Source organism: Megascapheus bottae, chromosome 4, assembly GCF_031878675.1.
Source record: "Megascapheus bottae isolate mThoBot1 chromosome 4, mThoBot2.hap1, whole genome shotgun sequence".
Taxonomy (NCBI): Eukaryota; Metazoa; Chordata; class Mammalia; order Rodentia; family Geomyidae; genus Megascapheus; species Megascapheus bottae.
Window position 1 is genome coordinate 84,725,925 of NC_143512.1, and position 19,858 is coordinate 84,745,782.

At 52.1% G+C, this 19,858-nt stretch overlaps 1 long non-coding RNA gene across 1 annotated transcript; it reads right to left on the minus strand.

The window, feature by feature from the left end:
- Positions 1-3,426: 3,426 nt before the first annotated feature.
- Positions 3,427-19,320, minus strand: LOC150064710 (uncharacterized). Its single transcript, XR_016535189.1, has 3 exons — positions 19,041-19,320; positions 6,153-6,381; positions 3,427-4,085 (listed from the first exon to the last, which is right to left on the minus strand). It is a non-coding gene; the product is annotated as an uncharacterized LOC150064710 (long non-coding RNA).
- Positions 19,321-19,858: the final 538 nt, after the last annotated feature.

Genomic DNA, 19,858 nt, shown 5'->3' on the forward strand with positions numbered 1-19,858 from the left:
GGAAGCCATTCACAGGACCCAAGGGCCTTGGGTCACATCCAGGCGTAGGGAGCCACCACAGACACTGAGATTATACATAATTGTGCCAGGGTCCTTACAATCAACAATTCATTGGAGATTTATAGCCAATATCGAATTTCTTAAACCATGTTTACACTTATTCTGGTTTGGAGGTTCACGATTCATCACCACCTGACATGATGAAGACTTTGTTTGGGGGTGGGATTATTCTGATTAAAATATAAGATACACACAGGCAAAGCAGAGGATTTTATTTGGGAATTTGATTGCATTCTCCTGCGCACAGCGCAGCAGGGTGAAGACAGAGTTGGGGGCCTGGTGCAGGCAGTGCCTCCCTGGCCCACATCCCAGCTGTTTATGCATGGGCTTTGGTTTTACCAACCTGTATTCTTGCTCCTTTTCCCTGTGGCCTGGCTCTCACTGAGGCCAACTCCCTGGAGCATGCCCATCGCAGCACCAGATGGGAGGCCGTGCTGGACAGTAAAGGACAGGGGCCAGGCTGGTCTGCTGGGCCCTGTGACTGGGCCCCCTGCCCCTCTCATAGCACCTCCTATTCCCACAGCTCTGCGGCTGGCCTTGTACTAGGCAGGAAAGAACCGGAAGATTGTTCCTCATTCTAGGAGAAATCTGCATTTGAACATCACCGATCATACCAAAATCTACCCGAAGTCTTCTCATCAGAACATCAAGAACCTACCTGCTGGTCTCAGCAGCACACGAAGGAGGCAGGAAGGGTCTGCAAGGTAAGCAGCAAATGAAAGACCACAACCCAGGCTGCAGAAACAGGCAGGTTACATAGAAAAAAAAAAGTTTAGAGTACCACAGTTAAACTTAGTCCAAGATACCCTTCAATATTGAAAACAAACAACAAGATGCTGGGCTGGGCACAGTGGCTCATGCCTGTAATCCTAGCTACTCAGGAGGCTGAGATCTGAGGATCAAGGTTCAAAGCCACCCCAGGCACAAAAGGACCTGAGACTCTTATCTCCAATTAACCTCTAGAAAACAGGAAGTGGGGCTTGGCTCAAGGGTAGGGTGGTAGCCTTGAGCTGAAGAGCTCAGAGACAACGCCCAGGCCTAGGGGTAGGTCCCTAGTCTTGAGCTGAAAAGCTCAGGGACAGCACCCAGGCCGAGTTCAAGCCCCATAACCGACCAAAAAAACAAACAAACAAAGAAAACAACAACAATTAGAGAGTATAAGCTTTAAAAAAAAAATACAAGGAAGAGGTGCTGTGGTTCAAGTGGTAGAGTGCTAGCCTTGAGCTGAAGAGCTCAGGGATAGCGCCCAGGCCCAGAGTTCAAGCCCCATGTCTGACCAAAAAAATACTCACAATACTGTCACAAATGCTGACCATTTCAGCACCAATTATTTTTAAATAAAATGTAAATTGAATGCAGAGTGATGTTTCACTAAAGAGATTTCACTGATCAAGATTCACTGTACTCACTAACTGACAGGGTGAAGTGAAACCCCTTTGAACAATTACTTCATGATAATTTTTTAAAAAGAAAAAGAAGGAAAATCTGATCCAAAACACTATTAACCTAAATACATGAATAAACAAAACCCATGATGGAAGAAGTAAATAATTAAGTTTTGTAGGAATGGATATTGAAACCTAACACATGGAAGCTGGCTTGCGGAATTAATAGCCAATGTTACGTCAAGAGAAATCAGTGGAACACGACACAGACAGCATCAGGAATGGGATAACACAAGAAGTGAGACGCCGGGGGTCCTCTCTGGTGGAGAATGGGCTGGCACCCCTGCACCCCCCCTTCCCCCCCTCACACACACACACACACACACACACACTCTCTCTCTCTCTCTCTCTCTCTCTCTCTCTCTCTCTCTGTTTCTCTGTCTCTCATCTGTCTCATCTGTCTCTCTCTGTTAATCTCTCTCTGTCTCTCTGTATCTCTATTTGTCTGTCTCCTTGTCTCCCTGTCTGTCTCTGTCCCTCTCTGACTCTGTCTCTCTCTCTCTGTTACTCTCTCTGTCTCTGTCTCTCCCTGTCTCTGTCTGTCTGTCTCTCTATCCCTCTCTGTCTCTGTCTCTATCTGTCTCTGTCTCTGTCTCCATCTGTCTCTGTCTCTCTCTCTGTCTCTATCTCTCTGTCTCTGTCTATCTCTCTGTCCCTCTCTGTCCCTGTCTCTCTCTGTCTCTGGCTCTCTGGCTCTGTCTTGATCTCTGTCTCTGTCTTTGTCAGTCTCTGTCTGTCTGTCTCCATCTCTGTCTTTGTCTCTGTCGGTCTCTGTCAGTCTCTGTTTCTCTCTGTCCCTCTCTGTCTCTGTCTCTGTCTGTCTCTGTCTGTCTCTGTTTCTCTCTGTCCCTCTCTGTCTCTGTCTCTGTCTGTCTCTGTCTGTCTCTGTTTCTCTCTGTCCCTCTCTGTCTCTGTCTGTCTCTGTTTGTCTGTCTCTGTCCCTCTCTATCTCTGTCTCTGTCTCTCTGTCTGTCTCTGTTTCTCTCTCTGTTTCTGTCTGTCTCCATCTCTGTCTGTCTCTGTCTCTCTCTATCCCTCTCTGTCTCTATCCCTCTCTGTCCGTCTCTCTCTCCCTCTCTCTCTGTGTCTCTGTCTCTGTCTCTCTCTGTCTCTTTCTGTCTCTCTCTGTCTCTCTCTCTGTCTCTGTCTCTCTCTCTGTCTCTCTCTCTCTCTCTCTCTCTCTCTCTCTCTCTCTCTCTCTCTCTCTCTTCCCTCCCTCTGTCTCTCTCCCTCCCTCCCTCCCTCTCTGGTGGGGCCCGGGGGTGATGTCCTCTCTGGTCTGGACAGTGGGCTCAGGCCCACCCACATGGCTGCTGGCTGTCCCCATGTGTGCTGCTCCAGGCCCACAGGGACCCCACCGCACACGGGAGGTGGAGGTTTTCCCAGACCAGGGGTCTAAGGCTGCTCCCAGGGGAGCTCCATGAACCTCCTTGGGACAGGACCTTATCACCTCCGCCATCCTCTGAGACAGACACGACCTCATCACCTCCAACATCCTCTGAGACATACATGACCTCATCAACTCCGCCATCCTCTGAGACAGACACGACCTCATCACCTCCAACATCCTCTGAGGCAGACGGGTCCAACCTCTTCACCTCCAATCACTTGGGATCTGCACACATACTGCAGGTGTCTACAGATGCTCGCGTGTTTGGAGGCATACAAACATGCCTGTGGGCCTTGCACACCCAGTGGGGCACACCCAGAGATCGTGCATTTGTCCACACGTGTACATACCCATGGTAGCTGTGTGTCTTCATGTGCACACAGGTGCCCGAGCCTGCACGTCTCCAGTCCAGGCACGGGGCCCTCATGCCGGCTCGGCACCAAAAGCAAAGACCATTACTAAGAATAAACACAACGGCACGGATACCGTAAAGGAGAAAAGCTTACAAATACATTTTAAATTCATCATAGAAACCATTGTTTTATTAAAATACAAATAGCAATGCTTAGAAAACGGTGGTTACATGTGATCAGAAACAATGAACAGGAGAAGGGCCGTGTGTCTGCAGGTGGCAGAGGTGCGTCTCTGGGTCTTCCTTGCACATCTACACACGCGTAAATGAACCTACATGGGAACAATGCACAGGCTAATTGCGTGAGGAGGCTCATCGCGTGGCGGGTGCAGGGCTCACCGAGTGGCACTTGTGTCATGACGGATGTAGAGAAAGTGTGTCCAAAGAGGCCACCATGGTGCCTGAGATGATCCTGGATTATGAGAGTGAATCCTAAATCCAGCTGTGCTATGCTGGGGGGGGGGGTGGAGAGGGCCTGGGCAGAGCAGGACCTGGGGATTCGTTCTGGGGCCTGGGGGTGTGGCGCCCAGGCTTTGGGGAGGGTGTCAGTCATTGTGTGGCCCAGGCCCTGGGCCCTGCAGCCCTGCAGCCCAGCCAGGTCGGCCTCCTCAAGCAGGGAGGGTGACAGGCTTTCCAGGGTCCTCCAGAGGGCACTGTCCCGGGCACTGCCTGGACTGGACCTGTGGTCTCCAGACAGGGTCCATTGCTTCGAGTCACAGCTCTGTGGTCACTTGTTAGAGCAGCCGCAAGAATCCTGTCTCTTCCGGTTCTCTACAGGCTGTTTGGAAGACAACATAAGCAAGTGTGAGTTGTGTAAGCAAACTAGCAAGCTTTCACAGTCTTCTGTGGCTTTGCTGTTCAAGACACAAAGCCAGAACAGGGATTCAGCCTTTCTCCCCGTGGCGGGATAGCCTGGGAGCCGGCCTGGTTCTGTGTAAAGCGGTGGGGGTCTCGGGCCGCTTTCTGGGAGCCTGCCCAGGCCCCTAGGCAGTCCTTTCCAGGGCCCTGGCCTCCGCGTGGCTGTGCCCCCAGTCTGGCCCAGCCAGGGGGCAGTAGACCAGGAGATGGGAGCCATCACCCTCGCATGAGCAAGCCACCAGCGGGCACAGGCCCTTCCTCACAACCTACCATGTTCCCTGACCACGCCTCACGGTCAGGATGAGGGCCCGGTGGCTTTGGCCTTTGGGACAGGTTTGCTGGTGGCAAGACTGGTAAGTGGGAGGAGTCCTGGGCTCCAAGACCCAGAGGCAGAGAGAGACAAGAGAGAGACAGAGACAGACAGAGACAGATACAGAGACAGATAGAGAGAAGGACAGAGAGAAACAGACAGAGACCGACAGAGACAGAGACGGAGACAGAGACAGAGACAGAGACAGAGCCTGCCTCTGGGCTTTGGCCTTTGGGACAGGTTTGCTGGTGGCAAGACTGGTCCCCAGGACCGGTAAGTGGGAGGAGTCCTGGACTCCAAGACCCAGAGGCAGGCCGGGTGAGCCAAAAGAGGCCGCACTAGAGCACCAGATAGCCACCCGGCCCTGCGCACGAAGCCGTGGGGCTGAGTGCGAGGAGACGCAGCGGCGTCTTCCCTGCTTCCCGCTCGGGCTCTGCAGACACGCAGTGGTACACACCCGATGTAGTCATACGTGTCTCGGGAGCATTTCCCACACACCCGATGTAGTCATACGTGTCTCGGGAGCATTTCCCTCACTGAACTTCCAGCAACAGAACTGTCCTACCGGAGATTCTGAAGACTTCACATTTTGTTGAGGGCTTCAAGGGCCCAAGACCACACTGCAAAATCACAGGAAGCCAACACGCATGGTTTTTGTCCCTCCGGTTCTCCAGCACAGACTGACATCAAGCATGGAATAGGTGTCATTCCATGTTTCCGTTGACAATATTCCACAATTCTATTTGGGCCATGTTAGGCCTTTATAGCATTCTTGTGGCCTTAATGTTCTGGCTTAATTGTGAGAGTTAGAAAATAATTTTGCAAGCCACTTGCAAGTCACTTTTCATGATTTTCCAATGCATTTTTATAAACACATTCTCTTTACTGAAATTTTATATGTTAATATGAGTTGTTTATGTTATGCTTATCCATACAAATACAAACATAAGGATATATGTTTGTATATATGAATTTCTCTATAAATATATATGTATATAGTAATAACTAATAGGTATGCTTAGAAATATACACAATACATATACATACATAATTAAAAATAAGTATATTTATACAGAGATCTATTTATATACAAATATTTATATAAATGTTTACATGTTTTGATAGTTCATACATTATATAACTGTACATAATATAACAATATAAAATATATTCAGGTAAATATACATTGTTTCTATTAAGAATATATTATTATATAAAGTAATATGTTCATATTGATATTACAGTATAATATGTATAATGTAAAATTATAATGCTATATTCTCTTATACATATGTTAATATACTATAGTTATAGACCTTATACTATAAATAAGTATATGTATTTCTAATATAAATAAAATAAATGTATTTATATAGACGTAAGTTGAACTATGTATAAGTATTAATATACAATTAATATTCATGTGTTATAATTTTCTAATATTATTATAACATGTGCAACATATATTATAACTATTACATAATAATTATATGTAATGTTTATATGCGTTATATAATCATATGAATTATATGCTTATTTAAAATGTAATGATAAAATAAGACAATCTAAAAGTATATGTTTATATATAATCTTATTTGTATGTGGATATATAGGTAAATATATAAATATATTCCTATGTTTCTATGTGAATGTGTGTGTGCATGCACATGTACATACCTATGTGTCTTTTACTCCATAAAATTTTTTCTGTAACAGGTTACACGTGGGTACCTGAAAGCAGAGTCGTTTTCTTCAGCATCTCGAAGCGGTTTCAGTGCCAGGCGTCGGTGGCCCATTCCTGTGGGGCTGAATCTCAGGCAGCCAAGATCTGAGGGTAGCAGCTTGAATCCAGACCAGGCAGAGAGGTCTGTGAGTCTCTTATCCTCAAATAACCACCCAAAACAAGCTGGAAGTAGAGTGAAAAGTCTCAAGGGCAGTGCCCAGTCCCTAAGACTGGCACCAAAAGAAAACAACAAAGCAAAAAACAACTTGGTTAAGAAATTCCAGGCAGGTAACAATGGCTCATCACCACACTCCCAGCCATTCAGGAGTCTGGGATTTTAGGATTTAGGTTCAAGGCCAGCCCAGGCAACCCAATCTTTAAGATGAAGTCAGAAGTAAAGCTACGATTCAAGTGGTAGAGTGCCAGCCTTGAGTGAAACATCCAAGTGTGTGTCTGTGTGTCTGTATGTGTGTACCCATCTGTGTGTGTGTGTGTGTGTGTGTGTGTCTGTAGTGGTGAGTAGGCAGGGGATGGGGAGGGGAAGGGACCCAGCTAGGAAGAGCAGGACAGAGAAGTAACTAAGTAACTTGTCTGGGAGGAACTGTGGCCTGGAAAAATGCAAGCTGGGGACTCAATTTGGAGCCACCTTTCCCTTAAGTAAACCTGCCCCACATCTCCTATCCCTTCCCAGGACATCAGTGGGCCCCAGAGAACTCCACCTGCAGGTGCTGGGGCAGGGGTGAAAGCGGAGTTCCCGCGGGAGCCTGTGCCAGCTGAACCCCAGCTCTGTGTCTGAGACGGCAGCTCTTTCTGGAGCCTGGAGTGCCAGGCTTCAGAGGACAGCCAGTACACAGGGCCTTCCCTCCAGGGGGAGTCTGGCTGGAAACAGGTTGGACCAGCTGTGCAGGCTGCAGGCTGCACTTGGTCACCTGCATCTGAGGTGAGTGAGACAGGATGCATTCCAGCAGTGGGGCTGCAGGGGGTGGGGGCAGTGGAGGGGCTGAGCTCAGTCACAAGACCAGGCCATGGGGCACCAGGCCAAAGGCAAGCTCTGGCCTGCTGCTGCTCCTGCAACAGGCAAAGGGGCTGCTATGGCCATGTGTCTCCAGAATCTGAGTGTAGTACTAAGGCCAGCCCCTTACAGGACTGCTGTCGGCCAGGGTAAGCCAAAGTGAGGTGAGGGGGGTGGGGGCCAGAGTGGGTCGGAGCTCAAGGGGCCTGTGCCTTCCTTAGAGAGAGAGGCCAGAGAGGTGGCCAGGGGAGGCCAGGGCCAGCTCCACACCAGGACACACAGCCCCTGCCTGCTCCATGTCCTCCCTCCCCAGGCCTCCAGCCCCTGCCTCCCCCACCTCCGCCCTCCCCACGCCTCAGGCCTCCAGTCAGGATGCCTGCCGGTGTGTCACTTCGTCACAGATCTCAGCAGTCCTGTCAGTATGGCTGGCTTAGAGAATCGTAGTATGGGGTGCTCTGTCTCCCGTTTCCAGCTGGCACCTGTGGCCTGGGCCAGGGGTCGGTGAGAGGGGAGACAAGATGTTTGTCCTCATCCAAGGAGGGAGCTCTGAGTTTGGCAGCCCCAGGCAGCATGGAGGCTGGAGGGAGCTGGATCCTGGAAGGGCCAAGAGAGTGGGGAAGGCAGGCCAAGAAGCCAGGAAGGGTGGAAAGGAAGGTGGGTGATGAACAGAGATCCACACAACCCCTGCAACTTGACAGGACCCACCATGTGGGTTTACTGGTCCTCTGGGGCGGCAGGCCTCTCCCCTCCATCTGCAGGTGGTGGGCTCACAGAGCCCAGCCCAGCGGAAGTGCTATCCGGGTGTGCAAGCTACATTCCTCCCCACCTCCGCCTGGGGCCTCCCACACCCCAGGAGGCTGCTTTACCTGCACTCCAGCCCCACCCGGCCCCCTGGAAGATCCAAGGGCAGGGGATTTGCTTCGCTGTGCCCACACCTGGGCTGTGAAGACTGTGGTGAGGGACAGAAGAGTGCCCTTAAAGGTCCTGAGCAATGATGGCATTTGTCATATGGCAGTTCAGCCCACGGAGAAGACCTGGAGGAGGTGAGGGGGAGCCTCCGCCACAGCTCGGAGGAGTTAGGACGCCCGGATTTCAGACTTGAGGCCCGGAGGGAAATTCCTGTTATTCCAGCCCACCTAAAATGTGGTCATTTTACATCATTCACAAGAACTAACACCCTGTGAAGACACCCAGTGACTGGACTGGTGTACGGCTGCTGTAAGACATGGGGGGTGTTCCCGCCTCCCTGACCCCCTGTCTCCTCTCCACGGGCTCCGGAAGCTCTCTCCCCGCACACAGGCCTCCGCTCAGAAGTCACGTGAAGAAAGCATGCTGGAGACACACGACGGGATGGAGTGAGGCGTTCTGACCTGTGTCTCCTCAAGCTTCCATAAGGCAGAGGAAGAGTGAGGAGAGGCGAAGGAGGGAGGTGCATGGGTGACAACTCCTGCTGAAGAAAATGGGTTTCCTCTTAGCATCAAGAAATCTAATGAGAGCTGGGCACGGTGACTCACGCCTGTGGTTCTAGTCCCTCAGGAGGCTGAGCTCTGAGGGTCATGGCTTAAATCTGCTCTGGGCAGGAAAGTCCATGAGACTCTTGGCTTACGTGATAGAGTGCTATTTTTGAGCAAGAGCTCAAGCACAGCTCCCAGGCCCTGAGTTTAAGCCCCAGGACTGTTCACACAGATATAAGAAGAAAAGAAAAGAAAAACTAAGGAATCTTAGAAACAATAAGGAAAGCCAGTTTATACCCAAAACATCCTGATGAATTTGGTATCAACCTAAGACCTCTAAAGCAACAAGAGAGAAACATACCTGAAAAGCAGAGAGAGTTAGGGAGTAGCAAGTGCCACGGGGCCGGAGATGGAAGCTGGAAAAGAACAGAAGAGCTCTTCACAAGGATGAGAGACAAAAGCATCCGCCTGGATGACAAAGAAATGAAACTGTCCTCTACACAAAGTAGAGCAACAGCCTGCCAAAGCACTCTCACCAAACCAAGTCCTAACATCTGCTCTCTGGAAGAAATCCAACCAGGACCAGCACCTCAGCTGACCACACATGCATGAGCACGACAGCGAAGGCTACTCTAGATCCTGAGTATGCAACGCTGCGTTCCCATGACGTGCCTGGCCTGCAGAGCCCTGGGTGACCTCACCAGACTCAGCGGAAGGCCCCAGCCTTTGTCCAGAGGCAGCCCTGGGCCTTGTGTCACGGGAGCCATGTGACCTCAGGCCTGAGCCCTGGGGGGAGGGGGGGGCTGGGTGGCAGAAGTCTGTGCTCTCTGTGTGATTTTCTATAAGCCTACAAGTATTTCAAAATTATAAGGACATTCATTTTTTATTTCAGAAGGAAAATTACTTCCATTCTTGAATTCTAAACTTCATCAAGAATCAGTAAGATGGAGTTAGGGGTTTGGCCTAGTGGTAGAGTGCCTGCCTAGAATGCAGCAAAAACCTGGGTTCTATTCCTCGGTACCACACATACATAGAAAAAGCTGGAAGCGGTGCTATGGCTCAAGGGGTATATCTTTAGCCCTGAGAAAGTCCAAGGACAGTGCTCAGGCCCTGAGTTCAAGGCCCAGGACTGGCAAAAACAAATGAGGGGGAAGAGGGAGCGAAAAGGAGGGAAAGTGAGGGGCAGAAAAAGGAAAGGGAAAAGAAAAATTAGATTTTCTTGAACAAAATGTTCAACGTAGCAGTATTAGGAAGCACAGTGGCCCTCAGGGTTTCTGCTCAGGTTTGTATCAGCGATCATCTAGGTACAGCTCTGGGGAGTTCTGGACACAGGGGGGCCCCACCCTGCCTGAGGTCCCCGCTGACCTCACCAGCAAGAGCTGCCACTAGGTATTTGTCTATTGAAGCACAGATAGAAAGCAGCAGAGACTGGCGAGGAGGGCGAGCTGTGTGAAGGAATGTGGGGGGGGGCACACCTCTGCACAGCCGTCGGGGAGCTTGTTCTGGCCTTCAAATGGACTGCTTACTTTTGCAAGAAATCAAAATCAAAACTAGAGGAGGAGACCAAGAGATAATGTGAGGCCCACAGCAATTAGGGACTTAATATGAGAAAAGAAGTTATTTCTGGCAAATAATTATGTGAAAGCAATCAATTAGAAGAGAAATGTGTCACCCATGTGGAAGTATTATTGAATACTATTGAAGAATAAATTTCAAACAATTAAAAACATTAATGTGAAAATCCAATAGATAAAAGAGATTTCCATACATTTTTATTCTAGATGCTTAGATTTTTTTTTGCAGGTCCTGAGGCTTGAACTCAGGGCCTATGCACTGTCCCTGACCCTCTGTGTGCAAGGCTAACACTCTACCACTTGAGCCACAGCTTCACTTCCAGCTTCCCTGAGTACTTTATTGGAGATAAGAATCTTACAGGGGCTTTTCTACCCAGGCTAGCTTTAAACCACAGTCCTCCGATCTCAGCCTCCTGAGTAGCTAAGATTACAGGCTTAAGCTAGTGTCACCCAGCAGAAATAATATTTGTAATCAATCAAAAGGTCATACTCTATAAAATTTCAGCAGATTACACCATTAAATTTTATTTCATTCTACTAAATTGTATCCTGTAGTACAGATAGTATAATAGACACTGCTATATTGTAGGACAATACTGTATCATAACTTTGTAGATATCAAACACCATCCAACAAGCAGAAGTGACTGCTTTATCAAGAGCTGATGTGTGTGTGTGTGTGTGTGTGTGTGTGTGTGTGTGTGTGTGTGTGTGTGTGTGTGTGTGTGTCTTGAACTCTGGGTCTGGGTGCTGTCCCTGAGCTCTTCAGCTCAAGGCTAGTGCTCTACCACTTGAGCCACAGCCCCACTTCTGGGTTTTCTGGTGGTGAACTGAAGATAAGAGACTCACAGACTTAAGTGCCCGGGCTGGCTTTGAACTGTGATCCTCAGATCTCAGCTTCCTGAGTAGCTAGGTTATAGGCACAAGCCACTGGCACTTGACTTCAGAGCTGGTTTTAGTGATGTTACTTGAGAATATTTTCTTTCCAGATTATGTTTGGGAAGCTAGTTTTTGTTGTTGTTGTTGCTGTTTTTTTTGTTGTTTTTTTTTTTTTTTTGCCAGTCCTGGGCTTGAGCTCAGGGCCTGAGCACTGTCCTTGGGTTTTCTCAAGGCTAGAGCTCTACCACTTGAGCCTCAGCACCACTCCCGGCTTTTTTCTATGTATGTGGTACCAAGGAATCGAACCCGGGTCTTCATGCATGCTAGGCAAGCACTTTAACCACTCGGCCAAACTCCCGGCCCTGGAAGCTAGTTTTTAAATGGTGCCAGGTACAATTCAGTTAAAAAAGCTCAAAGACATTAAATCCTCAAACCATTATAAAAATAGCCTCCACTTGTCCAGATGTGAAAGGTTTACTGTCACAAGAAAATTGTGACAGAAAGAACAACATTCAAATAAACAAAAAAGCAAAGGCACCGAGGAAGCAATCCAAGGGAGAATACAGATAATAAATGCATAATATAAACAAAAGAATTAGAGAGACTTAGACACAAACACACAATATTAGTCACCACTCACTCACAGCCCAGGAAAGATAAAAATAGCCAGTAATGTCCATTTATGGCAAGGACTTCAGACACAATCAAGATGATACAAATGCAAACTCTTTGGTGCGTGCTTGAACATGAATTTATAATTTCCATTAAAATCTAGATGTTTAGTAATCAAGGTATGATTTAGACACAGTGCAAACCCCAAATACAAGTTTAAGAACTGGTAACTTTTTTGGTTGTGACTTAAGCTTCCCTCCTCTGTCCCCAGGGAGCTGGGCTGGAGCTGAGCCTGTTTCTTCAGCTGGCCTGTCCCTCTTGTATGGCTTTCCATGATCTTCTCTTTGTGTGTCTTCAGAAAGGCTTCTCTGTGCTGCTCCCTGCCTCTTCTTGTTCACAGAGACAGACAAGGGCAGCCCCTCCTCTGTCTCCTTGCCCCACCTCTTTCCCTATCTGTGTGTTCTCTCCAATGAAGGTATCATCTATGTCTACAATCCAGATCTAATGTTACGGGTTTGGGTTTGTGCTTCCTGTTTCATTTTGCCTGTTCTTTATATCTCCTAAATATGAGTTCTGTGCCAGATATGCAGTTTGTTCATCTTTCAGTCTGTAGAAATCATTTTAATTTCTTAGCCAAGTCTTTTCACAGAATGAAAGATTTGTTCTCAAATCAATGTCAGTCACCCTTTGCTTTTACACATTGTGTCTTGGAGTCTGAGCTCTGAATTTCCTGTTTAATTCTAGATCCTAAAACTTCCCCTCTTGTTATCTTTAGTCCTGGAGTCTGAACTCAGGGCCTTGAATTTGAACAGCATTGCTTGCTAGGCTCGTTTTTCTATCACTTGAGACATGGCTCCAGCCCAGGTTTTTGCTAGTTATTTGAGAGATTGTCACATATTTTTCCTGATCGTTTGGTCTCAAACCAGTCCTCCAGATCTCAGCCTTTGAGTAGCCAGGATCAGAGGTGTGAGCCTCTGGTGCTTGGCACTTATAGTGTTTAAGGTTTATTGTTTTCCACTTCCTATGTACCTCGATGGTTCATCCTTGTTTTGCTTTTCTAAAAAAAAAATGATATGCAGATTGATGTGGTTTTTTCCTTAAGGGGATACAATTGCTCCAGCTGCATTTATGGAATGGCTAAATCCCCTCCCCTCTCTGTGAAAATAAATAGGCTTTATCTCAAAGAGTGTATTTCTTGGTTTGTTTCATGGCTCTGTGTGTCCAGCCTTCCCTCAACGTAGATGCCTCTCGGTTTCTGTAGCCACCAAGAATCTTAGAATCAAATTGATTCCTCTCCCTCTATTCTGTTTTATAAAAAAATGTTTTGTATCTTCTACGGGCTATGCTTTTCCCATATTTACTTTAGAAAAGACTGTCTTACACCCAAATGACTTTAAAAAATCATATGATTTATTCCACCTCTAATTCTTTTTTTCTTTTTTTTTTTTTTTGCCAGTCCTGGGCTTGAGCTCAGGGCCTGAGCACTGTCCTTGGACTTTCTCAAAGCTAGAGCTCTACCACTTGAGCCTCAGCACCACTTCCAGCTTTTTTCTATGTATGTGGTACCGAGGAATCGAACCCGGGTCTCCATGCATGCTAGGCAAGCACTTTAACCACTAGGCCAAACTCCCGGCCCCACCTCTAATTCTTTACTGAATTTTCAGTGTTTGCTTTTTTATTTAATTTCCTTATTCTCATGTGCATTCATTCATTCATTGACATTACTAACTGTGCTGGATCCTTGAAGGGCACATAGGTAGAAAACTAAAAATGCAAGCTCCCTTTCCTAAGCAATGCAAGACATGAGGACAAATATTGACTCAGGAACTTGTTTTTCTGAGACTGGGACTCGAACTCAGAACCTGATACATTCATTCATTATCTGGCACTCTACCATCTAAGCCATGTCTCCAACCCAAGGGATTTATTTTTTAAATAAAATGTTACATATCTATTATAGTTTTAAAGTGTCATCTGTATTGAGTTTCCACAAGAGTCCATCTTGCTTTCTACTCATCAGCCTGAGCAGCTGGTGATTGACACATGGAGTTGAGAGTGCCGGGACCCCCAAGAAGCCTCCAGGTTGGATTGGGTGGCTGGTGGCACAGCAGGCATCCACACCACACCACAGTTGTTTCTGTCCTTGAGTCCCCAAACATCTTTTCGACAGAGAAATGAAGAGCGAAGAGCCCGCCACACACACACACACACACACACACACACACACACACACACACGTGCACCACCAGCCACCAGTGCTTCTCCACTGATGCCAGGGCATGAGAAGACTGAGGTCAAACAGCTAGTGGGCCATGAAGCCAGCAGCCTTGGCCAGAGCCCCTGGAGGCTCCTGGAAGCAGCCTGCAAAACAGGCAGAGTGACTGGTGGCAAGCTCAGAGTGCCAGGAGCAGAGAGAGAGAAGGGACATGTTGTCCCTATGGCATCAGGTAGCCTGGGCTCTAAGGTCCAGGAGAAGCCATGCTGGCCCCTGAGAGCACCCAGGAAGACCTGAGGTCCAGACAGTCTAGGCACAGAGTCTCTCCCACACCCCCTCCTAGAAGCCCCTCTCAAAGCAGGGCCAGGCCCCAGGCTTCCCACCAGGCAGAGGGGCACCCTACCCTATCAGTTGGTTTAAAGATAAACCGAAAACCCTAGACATCTTTTATTTATTATTTTTAATGGTGGAAAATGGAGAGAGAAGAGAGATGAAGAGAAAAAAATATTAAGGAAATGATTCTTTAAAAGTCAACTATTCCCCAGTGAACATATTATAATTCAGTGCCTGTGATGTTCCTGTTAAAGGCTCATCATTTTAAATTTAATTTAGAAAACATAAAGTGGTTCACAGGAAATAAAAGCGCTGAGTGATATACCCCATACAACTGTCCTTTCCGCTCATAATGTGACATATTGCGTCAGTTACTTTTAGAAATACATTACTAAAGATCTGAGCCCCATCCTGCCCCCCCCTATCAAAAACACCAAAGCAAAGGGCAGTGCCTGAACTGGGGTGGGGTTTCCCTTCCAGCCTCTAGCCCCTCCTGGAAACACACAGCTGAGATGGTTCCAGCCTCTGTGCCTCCCTCCCTGATCACCCCACCCGTTAGGCCTGCGTCTTGTTAGTGTGGTGTCTTCAGAATGCACCAGGAGAGTGGGCAGGGACTTCTCCCAGGAAGCTTCACCCTCTTCCCAGCACCAGGTGGCTGATCTGCCCAGGAACTGGAGCCCCACGCAGCCTATACCTCTGCCTCCTGGGCGGCCCCGTGACTCCCCAATTCCTTAGACCACAGGGACAAGCGCGGCCCAGAGGCTCGGAGGCTCTTCACCCAGGCCTGGAGGGAGACCAGGGCGGCTTCTGCCTGGAGACCCGAGCTGTCCCGGTGCCTAGCCCCTGAGGAATTTGGAATTCTGCCTACGGACCCCTCGGTGCCCTCCCCACCGGCGTCCCACCGGTCCTGCCTGAGCCGCCTCTCACGGCTTTCCAAACGTCTGCGTTGCTGCCTTAATAAAGAATCCTCCCTGTGTCTTGTACAAGGCTTGTACAAGTCATCTGCTCTTACCCTCACCTGCCCCTCGCCACCCCCTCATCCCCACCTGACCCACCCCACTCTCCCCCTCATCTCCACCTGGCCAGCTCCATCCCCACCTGCCCCACCCCACTTCTCCCTCCCCAGGCCAGGGGCCTTCGGGGGGCCTAAAGGATGGATCTCTGGGAGTCCAGGCAGAGGAGGGTCTCGTGAGCGCCCCTGCTTTCTTCCGGCGAACTTGGAGAGGACTGGAGCCCCCATTGGCTCCGGGAGGCCTGAGGGCTGCTGGGACCTCGGGTGCAGTGAAATGGTGCGCGGGGCCTGAGCACTGTTCACCATCTCCTCTTCCAAACAGGAAGACGGCCGGCCTGCCTGACCACTAACCCGGGCAGACGCCGCACGCGGGACTGCCGGCCCCGGAGCACCCCCTCCCCGACACCCCGGCACCCCAGAGCTGCCGCGGGGAGGGGACGAGGGGCGGCTCCGGAGCCAAGTGCGCGGAGGGCGGCGCCAAGGGGTTCTGGGTGGAAGGAGGTGCGAGGGCGAGTGTCAGAAGTGCGCGTGGCCAGACGCCTTGCGCCGGGGAGACACTTGAGGCCACCCGCGGAGGCGGCGCTGGTTCTCGGGGCTAAGGAAGCCACAAGAGAGCTGCAGTTCTCTGGGGTGCAAGGGGGGCTCGGGGGAACAGCAGGCGGGCCGGCCGGCCTCTTGCCCCGCGCTCCCAGCCTTGGAGGGGGAAGAGGGGCCAGTCAGCCGCCTGGGACCCGCAAAGCGGGCGGCCCCGGCTCTCCAGAGACTCTCAGGCCTTCCAGGCCGGCTGGCGGCCCCTTGCCGGCGGTCCCTTGCTGGCGAGCGGCGGGGACCCTCACTCCACTCCCTGGGATCCGCCTCTCAGCTCCTGTCGTGGGAGCGCAGCGGAGCCCCAGGCCGCGGGAAATTCGCTGGAGGCCCTGACACGAAGCGCAGTGAGTCTGCAATGGAAGCTTGCAGGAGATTGGCTTTGCATCTGAACTTCAGGTTTGCACAATTGGAAACGTGGCTGTGTTCAAAAAAGAAAGAAGAAACCTCTCTCGTTCTTTCCGTGGAATCGGGAGAGGACTGGCTTTGAATACAACGGGGGAAAGATGTGGTAACCGTGAAACACTCCCGTTTTAAACGTTCCCTCGTTGCACGGAACCTATGTCAAAGGTATATATTTAAAATTCAAGTGTAATTTTTTTAGAAAGACAAAGTCAAAGACCAACAAAATATACACCAGGAAACGGGTACTTGCCAAAGGGGGAGGGGGAGACCCAGGGTTGAGGGGTAGAAGAAGGAAGAGGAGAAGGGGAAAGCAGTGGAGAATGCGTGGTTGAGAGGAGTGAGGAAGGCGGTGGAGAGGGAGGCTTGGAGGGGCCGCACCTTCATGCACTGCTCTGTAAATGGCAACGCTTTCCTACGACTACAGATCATAAAAAGAAATTAAGATTCGTCCTAATTACAAAAAAGATCCTCCATGCCACACCTACACACGCTGAAGGAATGGCCGTTTCATCACCAGTCTCTTACACACGCGCGCGCACACGCACACAACTTCTCGGAAAGCCAAGCTGCGGGCACGCGGCTCGGGTCTGATTTGGAAGGTCTCGGGTCCTCATCTTTCTTCCCCGGGAAGAGGTGGGTGGAGCCCGGGGCGGGGACGGTGGCCTCCGCCCGGGTCCGCGGCGCGGGCGCGGCCACGGGATCCCCCGTGGCGGGCAGAGTCCACAGTCGCAGGCCACAGCGCCCCCTCGCCGCCCGCCGCGCCACTCCTCGCCCGCGCCAGTCCTCGGCCTCCGGCGACCGCAGGGACCGTGCGCGCGAGCCGTCCCGGGCGCAGCCGGGTCTTCCCAGCCGTCCACACTCCCCGAAGGGCCCTGGAACCAGGCTGGGGTCCGGCGTGGCCCGCGGGGCGTCTCGGAAGGCGCGCGCCGCGCAGACCCGGTGGAAAGGTTTCGCCACTGTTGGGTGAGAAAACAAACACAAGACCGAAACAAAAACAAGTTCGTGTTAACTCCAAAACAAAATGCGGTGGACGTTTAAAACAAAAATGTAGGAGGAGACGAGGGCAATCCTAAAAGACTTCGCTTTCCGGGCACCCGATTTCCCGGGCAGTCGGCCCGTCTTTCCTCCGCCCAGTGGGGGGTAGGGCGTGGGGGGACGTGGGGGAGGTGATCCCTCGGCCCAGCTGCCGCCCCCGCCCTGGAGACGCGGACCCCCGCGCCGCGCTCCATGTCCCCCAGGTCCACGTCCGGGTCCAGCTCCCCAGCGGCCCCCATGAGGCTCTCGCGGGCCCCGGGCACCAACCCCACCCGCAGATGCCCGTCCTGGGCGTTTTCTTCATTGATTTCTGGTGGTGGTGGTGGTGGTGGTGATTTTAAAGATCAACCCCAAATCGGGAGCTTTAATGTGAACGGGCCCTAATAACGAGGCGCATAGCCTAGGTATTTTAATTCGCCACAGTCACTACCAGTAAAAAACGGCATGCGGTCCTACTGGACTGCGGAACAGCGCCAGGTAGACGGGTTTTATTAGAAACAGGCAGCAATATGGAAAATTTAGATTTCAGTGGAGGAGGATAATTGCTAGAGAAAGCACAGGAAAGGAAGAGGCCTTGTCCAGATAGGCATCGGGGAGCCCGGAGGGAGAGGCGAACCGGCAGGATTAGACCCTGCAAAGTCATCTGCTTATATGGTTAATTACTGTCAACACCGCACCGACTCCGGCTAGGCATATGCGCTTGCACCAAAGTGGGAGGTTGGTTTGTTTCTGTTTGTAGTAATTCTGTTTTCCCTGGAAGAAGTTAGATGGGGGGGGGAGTGTCAACAAATGCGGGGCAGACGCCAGCACTAAGAAAACCACCTGGGGAAACCAATCCTCAGAAAGGACAGGAGTTCAGGACAGCCATCCTGGTGATCAAAATGAGGGGTCATTTTTAAACTAGAATCAATCAAGTTAAAGGCGACCTGATACATGGCGGTCTGTGGGCATGGCAGTTGGGGATTCGCAGAAGAAATTTCCTCTCCGGAAACCTATCAGTGCCACAGATTCATTCCTTCATTTGTGCAATGGCTGCTGCACCGGGCTACAGTTTTGGGTACCAGTTGACGTCTAGTCTTTCTGAACGGGACTACCAGCTGCTGCAGCGTTCTGGACTGAGCTGGGGGTGTGGGAGGGGGTGCACGTGTGCGTGCGTGGGGGGCGCCCTGAGATCCAGACACCACGCGGTGAGGGGCAGGGCAAGCAGACGCGGGGCGGGGAGCTCTGACACACTCAAGGGGTTCGAGGGCTTCGTCCACTGTCCAGCCAGAGCTGGACCTGGGACCTGGGACCTGGGCAAACGCCAGGGCTGTCTGCCACCCACGTTCCTCAGGGTCCCTCACCGGGGACTCCAGCTCCTAGGCCGCCCCTGCGCAGAGGCCTCGGACTTCAACACGGGCCTGAGACCACCAGGGCCGCCCCCACCTACCCGGCTTCAGAGCCCGCTAGGGCAGAACAGCAGCCCTGGCCAGCCCCCAGGCTCTCAGCCCGGCCTCGGCGGCTCCGGAGAGACACCTGTTAAGAGGCCGCCCCCTCCGGGCCACCGCCACCTGACGACCCCCTGGGCCCCCTGCGTGCCCACCTTGGGCAGCCCCAGGCCTAGCGGACAGGTCTTCTCAGGAGCATCTAGCTGGGAAGGAGTGAAGCAGCAGCGGTGGGGTGGGGGGGGTGAGGAGATCGGGGTCTCGGGAACTGTCAACCACTCCACTGCGGGTCGCCCCAGCTACCTGTCACGCGCCCTGCACCTCCGCGTCGCCGGTGCCCTCCTGTCCCGTCCTGAGCGGCGACCGTCAAGTCAGAGGCGGCTCTTCAGACGCCAGTAATAATCCCACGGATCGGAAAGAAGGTTCAACTTTAACACAGAACGGACCTCGGGGTGTGCCTTGCGGGGGCGCAGCCCCCGAGCCCCCGCTTCTGCCGGCACCGAAAGTCGAAAGTCTTGGTGGAGCGGGCCCTCAGCTCCTCGGCCAGGCACCCGGCGGCTGGGCCCTCGGCAGCGCGCGCCCGGGCACCGGGGCCGGATCCCGGTGCACGCCCGGCGCGCCGGGCAGCCGCGGGCCTCGCGGGGATTCTGGGCCCGGAGGCCGGGCGAGCGCGGGACGCGGCGAGAACGCGCGCGCCACCCCACGGAGGCCAAGCGGGAGCGGACCCGTCCTGGCCGCCGGCTCCCCACGGCTCCCCGCCCGCGGCCGGCCTCCGCGGGTGGCCGGAGGTGCACGGCGGAGATCCAGCTCGGCCCGACCGCGGGCAGCTTCTGCGGGGCCGAGGCAGGCCGACCGGAAGCGGGCAGCGGCTGGACGGGGTGCCGGAGGGTGAGGGGGGCGAGGGGCGGAGGGGGAGGAGACGGGAGCGAGGGGCGGAGGCGGCGGCCCGGACGACAGTGGGAGGGGTCCGCGGAGGGGGCGGCGGGCCGCGGGCGGGGGCCGGAGCGAGCGCAGGAGCCGCGGCGGAGCCACAAAGCCTGCGCCCGCCCCGCCCCGCGCGCGCCCCGCCCCGCGCGCGCCCCGCTCCTGCCCGCCCCCCGGCCCGCCCCGCGCGCCCCGCC